Genomic DNA, 10520 nt, shown 5'->3' on the forward strand with positions numbered 1-10520 from the left:
AAAATTTTAAAAACAGTTTCAAAATGTATTTTTAAATTATAAAAAGAAAATTTTGAAAAAAAAATAAAAAAAAAATTTAAAAAAAAATTCAAAAAAAATTTATAAAAATTTCGAATCTGAAAACATATAATCTGAAACTATAAAAAAATGTCTTTTTTCATTTTTTTATTTTTATTTTATTTATTTTTGTTTATTTTTGTTTGTTTATTTAATTTTAATCCAAGGGTATTAGGGATATTTTACCCTTTAATGAATGTCATTTTTGTGACTTTCTCCTTCTAGTGCTATTTTTGAGACATAAACTTCAAAAATTGCTATTATTGACAATTGCCCTAATTAGTTTGATAGACAATTATCCTAGCTTTTCTATATACCGATACAATTTTATGTAATATTAATGTTTTGTCCCAAACACCAACCGACTAAACCTACTGAAAAGAAAATTAAAAATTCTTAATTTGAAACTCACTACAAGAAAACACAACATTAACGACGACAAAATTCGTAGTAAGTTTCTCGTCAAATAGGCTTTAAGAGGAACTAACGAAGAAACAAGTTTTATCGTTATTCGTTCGTCGTAACGCATATTTCCTCGCCAATTCGTCATAAACTAGCGAGAAACACATTTCATCGTAAAGACGAAGAAAAATATTCGTCGTAAAAACCACGTAACATTTCCACGTAAGGAGGACGCTATATTTCCTCGTAAATACCTCAAAAGTAATTTCTCTTAAATTACACGTAAACCCTTCCACATAAAATACTCGTTAAACTTTCTTCGTAGTGTTAAAGTAAAAGTTTTTCTTGTAACTTCCTAGTAAACTTTTCACGTAATGTAGTTGTAATTTAGCTACGAATTTACTTCGATATTTTATTTTCCAGAATTAAAAAATATAATAAAAATTATTTAATTTATTAATAAAAATATAGCTTAAAATAAACGTAAATACGAAAATATTTTATGCATAAATAAGTTTTGCATTTATAATACAACCAACGAAAAAAAAAGAAAAGAACTAATGGTCGTTCATCGCCCGGTAGAATTCCTCACTCCTCCTCTCTACATCTGCCTCGTCATGTGTGTCGGATGACTTGCCTGGAATGGGATTTTGTTGTCGCATGTTCCTCAACAAGGACTCCCATTCCGGATTTGTGGCCGCTACAACGTCCAATAAGCCCTCAACTCCACCCATACGAGATGTGAACGAAGATCGCGTCGAGTCCAACTTGTTACCCAGCTGAGTGACTTCATCATCCCGTCTTTGACCATAAGACGATGTCACTCTAGGAAAATCGTTGACGGAACCAATTCCCAACGTACGTCCCTTTTTCTCATGAATAGCCTTAAAAACAAAAAATAAATATTGTTAGTAAAAAGTTAAAGTTAAATTAAATGAATAATAAAAAAAAAATTCAAAAAATTTACCTCCTCGTAAATCCTATCCACTTCAAGTGTGGATAAGGTGACGGGTAATCCGTCGGTGGACTCCTGGGTCAGCTGGGTCTGGCGGTCTTCAACCCGACCAACCAAGTCGTTGAAGATCTGCTCGGACCTAGCATCTAGAAATTAATCCGCCTTGTTCTTGTGGGTTCTCCCGTCTCTTTGGCCTAAAAAATATTTTAAAAAGTTAGAATATATATATATATAATTTATTAAATATTTAATTACCATATCCAGACGGATACTGGCGTGGGGTTTTTAACCCGTAGAGTGAAGCAGCGGCCCATGGTCGTGCTCATCTACCGTCTGACGGGAGGCAGAGCAAGATTCGGCGACTCTAATGGAGTCAGGATCCCGCCAATAACGGATGAGGACATCCCACACCTCCGTGGTGAGCTCAAGGGGTTTACCACGTTCATACCTGATATATGGTGTTTTATACATCTTGTATATATGCTTTTTAATTGGTTTTCAAGTCTTTATTGAGTCTTCCTAGTCTTTTTCGAGTCATTACAGGTCTGGAGTTGCATTGGATGGCAGATGGACCAGCTGGAGGAAAAGAGTACAATTTGGAGTTTTTCACGCAGAACAGTCTGACGACTGCTCCGACCAAGCGGAACAACCAAGCGGAGCAACCCGAGTGACTATTCCCGCGGCAGAGATTTTTAAGGAAACTACAATCATTACGGGATTTACCCTAATTATCTCTATTTTCTCTTCCAGCCGCCTGTGGCTTTGATATATCATATTTTCTGCTTCTCTTTATCATTCTACGCTATTCTAGACACAAAAAAACGATTGGAGACTTTAGAATTTGAGGATTTGCTTATTGTAAAGGGAGAAGGCTCCATCTCTCTCGTCATAGAGAAGATTATCCTGAACCCTATTCTTATTCTATTGAATTGCATGATGTTTTATTCAGTCTTTGTCTCTGTGATTTCTTTGTCCATGTCTAAGTAGTCGCTTGTTAGGTTTAGGGTGTTAAGGATCATGGATCAATGAGCTAGACACAAATCGGATTGTTATTCTTTGATATCTCTGTCTATTGTTATGCTTATTGCTTATGTTAAACTGGCCATTTAGCATCTGATCACAAGTTTAATCTATTCATCAAAAGTGTTTTAGGTTACTGGAAATATCATAGATAGGCGATTTGTCCTTAGCCAACGAAAGCTGATGTTAACGTGAATCGTGAACCAATTGAATCTGAACTTAATGCTTGTCATCATTCTCTGATCCAAACGACAATTTAGGCATTAGGATTGCTTGATAAATTGGTAGACACCACGACAGTGGGTTTATCTATTCTTGTTGTTCAAGTTCTAGATTGGCTCGTATTGTTTTCCTGAATAGTTGTGTAGCTCATGATCCTAAGTATCCCAATGAATCACCTTGAACCTAGCTCTTTTAATCATCTGAAAACCTTTTAACTAGTCTTTTATTTTCTGTTATAATACCTCAATCTTAAAACCCCCATATTGTTTTAGCTTAATATTGATCCTATAGAAATAAAGTGTGACAATTGGTCTCTGTGGATTCGATCCTAAAGTGCTACATCGACATACCATTCGATTGTGGTAGTGTGCACATTAGGTTATTTGGTGTGCGTGTACACGTAATATCAATACCCCTTCACGATCCAGTCACCCTTCTAGTTGTAGACCGTGTCCAACAAGCGAGCTTTCGCCTTCGCGTTAAACGCTTTCTTCACCTTCTCATTGACCCCCATGGACCAATAGTATTTTTGTTGTAACAAAAAAAAATTAAAATAATAATTAGTTTTAAAAAATTAAAAAATCTAAATCATAAAAAAATTAAAGTATATATAATTAATTGATAGTAACTTACAGAGAAAATTTTGAACAATGTCTTTCTGATGTAGATTAGCGTCTTTTTCCAGTTCGGATGTGGCTCGGAGAATTTAACCTCGATTTTATGTTGTCTTTTGTCTTCCCTGGGAAATTCAATATTGTATTCATGATGTTCTCAAAGAAATTCTTCTCTATATGCATCACATGGATGTTGTGGTGCAGAAGAAGATCCTTTTAGTATGGCAACTTCCAAAATATACTTTTTTGTGCCAGTAGGGCCGAACACTGTAAAAATAAGGCATATTACCAGGGACATGCCAATTACCACCACAACGAACTGTTTCGTTAGCTTTGTAGTAATCGATTTGCGCTTTAATTTGTTCTCCGGTTAGATATGGAGGAGGAGGGTCTCTCACAACCTTTTTGTGCCTAAACAATTTCTTGTTTCTTCGGTACGGATGGCCAATTGGAAGAAATCGACGGTGACAATCGAACCAACTTGTCTTCTTACCATTCTTCAGTTGAAATGCATCTGTCGTTCCATTACAATATGGACAAGCTAATCTCTCATTTGTAGTCCATCCAGACAACATCCCATAGGCAGGAAAGTCACTTATGGTCCACAAAAGCATCATTCGCATCGTAAAATTCGTCTTCGTTGAGCAGTCATATGTCCTCATCCCTGTTGACCACAAATTCTTCAACTCTTTTATCAGTGGTTGTAGGAAAACATCCAGAGACCTTTTTGGATGGTTCGGACCAGGTATTAATATGGTCAAGAACAGCAACTCCTGTTGCATGCACATCTTCGGTGGCAGGTTGTATGGCGTAAGAAAGACTGGCCACAATGAATATTGTCTTCCTACATTCTGAATAGACTAAATCCATCTGTGCATAATCCGAGATGTACACATTCCGGCTATTGCTAGCGAATTCCGGATGTACTATATTAAAATGTTTCCACGCTCTTGCATCTGATGGATGAGTCATCTCACCATCCGTCTGAGTATGCTCAGCATGCCATCTCATCCCTCCGGTAGCCTGCTCAGATTGGTACAATCTTTTCAATCTGTTTGTAATTGGTAGGTACCACATCTTTTGGTACGATACCCTATTACGTCCTCATCCTTGCGGCTTGAATCGTGGCTTCTTGCAGAATCAACATTCTTCTTTCTCATTATCTCTTCAGTAGATCATGCAATTGTCGATGCAAACGTCTATCATCTCCAAAGGCAACCCAAAACTATAAACCAGTTTCTGAATCTCATAATAAGAATCAGCAGACACATTGTCTTCCGGCAAATACTCTTTAAACAAGTCTGCCCATTTATTCATGCAAATTTCAAGTAGATTGTGATCAGTTTTAGTATTCATCATTCTAGCAGCCAACGACAATTTAGAGAGACATTCTCTACAACCACTGTAAAGTGGCTGATTCGCAGCATCTAACATTTCATTAAAAAAAATTTGCATCTATGGTTCTTCATCTTCATCATGAGCTACAAATGCATCAGCTACCATATCATGAACCCTATCATAATCTACCATATGTTCCTCCTGATGGTAACTATGTAACTATGTTCATTATACAAATGATGATCAACTAGTTCTTCCTGAAAATTACTATTACTACTACTAGCTTCATTCTCATAATTATAACATTTTCCATGTTGAAACCATATATAGTAATTTGGCGTGAAACCTCTATTTATTAAATGCTTCCAAACATTTTTACGATTTACCAATTTTGAATTGTTGAATTTCCGACAAGGACATAACATCTTACCGCTTTCTTGGGCGAGCGGTGTGGAATCTGCTTGATGCATAAATGTCTCCAGCCTTTCGAGGTATTCTTTCGTCACTCTCCCGTTAGCATCTCTGTGCATATACATCCACCTCCGCAACTCGAAAATATTTCCGGAGGCCGACATTTTTTTTCTTTCACCTTTTTATTTTTTTTCTTGTTGGTGTGTTTAAAATGATGTTCAAACGTCCATATTTATAGGAAATTTTCGAATCTAGTAGTTTAAATTTTACTAGAAATTTACGATGAAATTTAGTTAGGTAGCCAAAACAAAAAAAACGTGTTACAACTACAAAGTTGGTGGATTCGAAATTTTGTCGTTAAGTCCTCGTAAAATATTTCCTCGTAAAGTAGATGCTATTGTTGCGTCGAGTTTACGAGGAAACCATTTTTCCTCGTAAAAACCACGTTATGTTACGTCGTTTTTACGAGGAAATCGTTTCATCGTTATTTTACGACGAACTAACGTTAATTTTAATTTTTCTCGTAAGATACTCGTAAAGTCGACGTAAATTTAAGAGGATTAAATTTTTTCGTTAATTTTCATCGCTATAGTTGTGTTTTCTTGTAGTGACTGTGGAAAGTAAGTCGTGGCGCTATTAGCATCACATTATCTCTTTTAACTTGCTTTCGTAACTTTTAAGAAAGTGAAAGGTTGTTGTCAACGGTTTGCTCACCCTTTTCCAATTCACCGATTTTCTCTCCACAATCGCCATTGTCGGCATCTTATGCGTTACTTCGACTCCTCGAAGTGTGTTGCAAAGGGAAAATAATCTCTGCTTGTGAAATTGGTTGCGAGAAGAGTTTGTAAGTGTGATCGTGTGATTAGGTTGAGATTTGTTGCAATATTGTAAGTTCTCTGTTTTGTGCCACACAAATTATATTATTTCATTGTTATTTTCTCTATTTGGAATAGATTCGGCCCTAGCCTATTCTAAGTTATAAATCTAACCTATTGTTTTTGTTGCATACCCGATCTGGTAAGCTGAGGTAAACGATTTGATTTAGGTTTGAACTTTTCTCGGTTCGTCGTATTCATATATTTACTGCGGAAGGAGGATAGTGATTATGGAATGAAAAGTTCCTTTGACGATAAAACAAGTTTAGTTCTCTTTGAAATGGAATATCATATGGAAAATGTGCTATTTGAAATGGAAAATCTTAGTTTTAGAGATCGGTTACGTGCCATTCCATTCCTCTGCTATTTCTGAAGAATCATAGCAGAACTAATATCAATTCCATCTGACCATTTGTTCCGTTTCATAAATATAAATTATATATTATATCAGATGGTACAATTTTAGTTGCATATGTTACTTCTTTACTCGCATATGCTATTTGGGATTGACACAACTAAATATTTAACTTAAGCATAATGTAATTCATATACTAGTAGCCTATCTCATTTACTGTCATTTCCTTCCAACTTGTAAACTAACGGGTGTCTTCATTTTCATTTTGTTCTTTAGGTTTATCATGGATGAATTGGAAGAGTAATAGTATTTTTATACTATTTTTTGAAATGGAACATACTATTTTTTCTTCAAATTTGGCTCTTCTCTTATTTGCCATGTTTATTAATATATAATGTAGTACTTAGTAAGTTATATTTCATTCGATGCCTGAAAGAGAGGGTTCAATCTTGTTTGTTGTTGTTTCATATTCTATCGATATAAGTTTTGTATTGGTGTATACATGTGTTTTACATTAGTCTATATATAATTTTGAGAAGAGAAATATTATATTGAACGTAAATAGAATATAATTTATTATGACATCAAATAAAAGGGGATACAATGTAATATTGAAAGGGAATGATATTCATATGATGTTGTCTCTTCCACCTCTTTTCTCTAATGCCGTCAATCTTCATTTTTATTTGCTACAATCAATCTGAGTTTGGTGTAAGCATTACCTCTTTCCCTATAAACACTTCAAAATTTGAACAATATATATGTATTGTGCTATATCGTTTGTTACCTTATTATTCTATATACTCATTTAGAATGGAAATGCATGTTATAAAAGATTGGGTTTGACACTGGATTAAGGTTTATATTTCTATGTAGGTTTAGTGATTAGTGGCTAGGATTTAGTTTATGAAAGACTGGGGTTAACATTGGATTAGAGTATATATTTCCGTGTACGGTTTAGTGATTAGTTGATTGGGTTTAGTTTATGTACAATTGGGGTTGACATCGTTGCAAGTATTACCACCTTCCATGAAAGCATAACCATATCAACGTTGAGAAATATGTTAAGATGATCTTTCGATTGCAACTATATTTTTATTATATATGCCTCATGTAGAATGGTAATGCATTTTACTGACATTTTGAAACTATGGGTTTAATTTATGGAAAATTGGGGTTGACATTGGATTAGAGCTGACTATCGTTACATGTTTTTGAACTTGTAAAATCGTACTATAACCTATATTGTATAGTTTAATATTACATAATATAATTTAATATTACATAATATTATGTATTTTTAGATTTTGATATTTAGGTTTAGGATTCATACTTAGATTAGGGTTTAGTGATTAGAATTTAGGGTTTAGTATTCAAAGGTGAATGGGTATCGTTGGGATCATCATTAATTTCTTCCATGTAATCATAGACATTTCATAATTTTGACTAATATGTACTATGTTATTTATTTTGTTTTATTATATTTGGGTTAGAGTTTATATTTAAGTTCATGGTTTATATTTGGATAAGGGTTTAGTGATTATAATTTAGAATTTAATATTTAGAAGGCGAGAGGTATCGTTGGGGTCAGCATTAATTTGTTCAATGCAATCATAGATATTTCATAAGTTTACCAATATGTACTATGTTATTTATTTTGTTTTATTTTATTTAGGTTAGAGTTTATATTTGGGTTTAGGGTTTATATTTGGGTAAGGGTTTAGTGATTATAACTTAGGGTTTAGTATTTTGAAGGTGAGAAGATATGGTTGGGGTCAATATTAACTTCTTCCATGCAATCATAGACATTTCATAGTTTTACCAATATGTATTTTGTTATTTATTTTGTTCTATTCTATTTGGGTTAGAATTTATATTTGAGTTTGGGGTTTATATTTGGGTAAGGGTTTAGTGATTATAATTTAGGATTTAGTATTTAGGGGTTGAGGTGTGATTGGGACAAGGTTTAGTATCTAGGGTTTAGGGTTGAGATATGTTTAGTATTACAGATTGTAGGTGAAGTTATAATTCTACACTACTTCGGTTATATGGAATAAAACATTCGGTGTATATATATATATATGTGTGAATAATAAAGGTGTAGTGTGGGTGACTTCTCTTTCTAATGAAATATTTTTAGACATACTTGATCATGTATTACATAGACTACGTGGACACACATAACATATTTTTACCAGATAATGGCAAAGAGAAATAGTATAACCGGATGAAATATGATGTAAATGTTAGTTTTCTTATTATGTCAAAATCGTTGTCACTCACCTAATTTGTCTTCTAAATATGGCTAGTTGGCAAATAAGCCCTTTAAACAACATTTTTCTTGCTTTTCACTACTATTATTTTTCTCTTTCTATTATTTACACTAACTCACGGTAAATAGCTAGTTATTGATTACTCCAAGAATTTAGTTTTGCTATATTAATAAAACAACTACGAAGGCTTATATAATTCTCAAAATTTCTTCGTGCAAGAGTGATGAAAGACATGTATCATCGATTATGCTCGCCTTTGCGCGTAGAAGATATTGAGAGTCCTTCTTATGTTTGGACGAGCTTAATGGCATCCAGACCCTTACTCAGCATGAAGATAAGACCAAATGTTCATTCGGTTTGAAAACGAGTATTGAAAGACCCTTGGATCCCTACAAACCATGCTAGGACAGCACAACCTAATGCATCAGTAGTACATCCACACAGGACAATAAGCAAACTTATACATGGCTCTCCAAAGGAATGGAATGAAGAAGCGTTGGAAAATTTAGTTCACCTAGAAGATTTTCTGTTGATTCGGAGTTTAGCCATAAGTCAAACCAATAGAAATGGTAAATATAGTTGGAGCCAAACAAAAAATAGGATCTATACAATTAAATCAGGTTATTGGGTTGCAAAAAATAATATATGGTAAAAACCTAATGTACTGGTATCAGAGCCTATTATTACAAAGCTCCAAGTTTTCGCTTGAAAAATTAATGTTACACAAAAATATGGCAGATGGTATCTAGATAAAATTTTTTTTGAATTATACAGAGGTATCCTGGCCCCACAAAAGTGTTCCAGACTAGTCACGTGTTGCCACGTGTCGGTCCTCTGTCCCTGGCGATGCCGAAATGTTAATTCTCAGTAGCCGGGATTCGAACCCAGGTGGCGGTACTCACAGCTGTAAGCCCATTACCACTAGAGCTAGAAGCCCCGGTTTGGTATCTAGATAATTAGCCATCAAAAGGAATTTGACATGTCTTCATATGCGATGTGATGCCCTGGATGTGGAGAACTAGATGAACCGTTTGATATTCGAATGTCCGCCTACTTTACAAATTTGGGCTCTTGCCTCAATGCCATCGAGTCCGAGCATATTTTCAATTACAAGTTTGTATAAAAATTTGAATTTCTTGTTTTGGAGAAAAAGAGAAATCGAGAATCCAGATTTCGGTAGAGACCCTTGTTCATAGATAATTTAGTACCTATAAACGGGTATTAATGACAAATTATTTAGAAAAATCTCAAGAGACTCATTAATGTTAATAAGACACGTCCAGAGTGAATATAATTAATGGTTTGAACCGAATTCAAGGAATCCAACATACGGTCAAATGCCAGTTTAACCACATGATATACAAGTCTTAATCTTGCATCAAATTTGTATGGTAGATGGATTGTGGACTTCAGATTCACAGTTTAGTGGGTATGGTTGGGTATGGGTAAACGATTCTGGAAGTGAACAACTCTTATGGCTGAGAAACGAAGAAAGATGTCTCCGTTGCATTCTGAATTGGAAGCACTTACTTCGACTATGTAGACGTGCTTCAACACACAAACATGTCAATACATTGGGACGGACCGTAAAAACATCATCACAATGATAAAGAATCTGAAAGCATGGCTAAATTTTTCTATAAAACTAGTAGAGATGACATCTCTTCGGAGAAGGTTTTAGGAATTCGAGATCACATACATACCAAAAACGTGAATAAGATATCAATTTTTTTTAAGGAGAATTGTACTATGTTTTTAGTTAAAGTTTATCTTTAATATTCTCTTATCACCTCTAGTTTGAACGATAACAGAATATTTTGTTGTAAAAAAGAGAATAGTTTATTGATTAATAAATTTAAAATTTTTGAATTTTTTTTCTAAAAAATTAAAAGAATGATAGTTTTTTTAAAAAAAATTTACTAGGATAAAATAATCCTAGTTCGCAGAATAAAATATTTGAATAATATTGTATGGATTATTAATAAATAACACTAGACA

Source organism: Brassica napus, chromosome A4 (genome assembly GCF_020379485.1).
Source record: "Brassica napus cultivar Da-Ae chromosome A4, Da-Ae, whole genome shotgun sequence".
NCBI classification, from domain to species: domain Eukaryota; kingdom Viridiplantae; phylum Streptophyta; class Magnoliopsida; order Brassicales; family Brassicaceae; genus Brassica; species Brassica napus.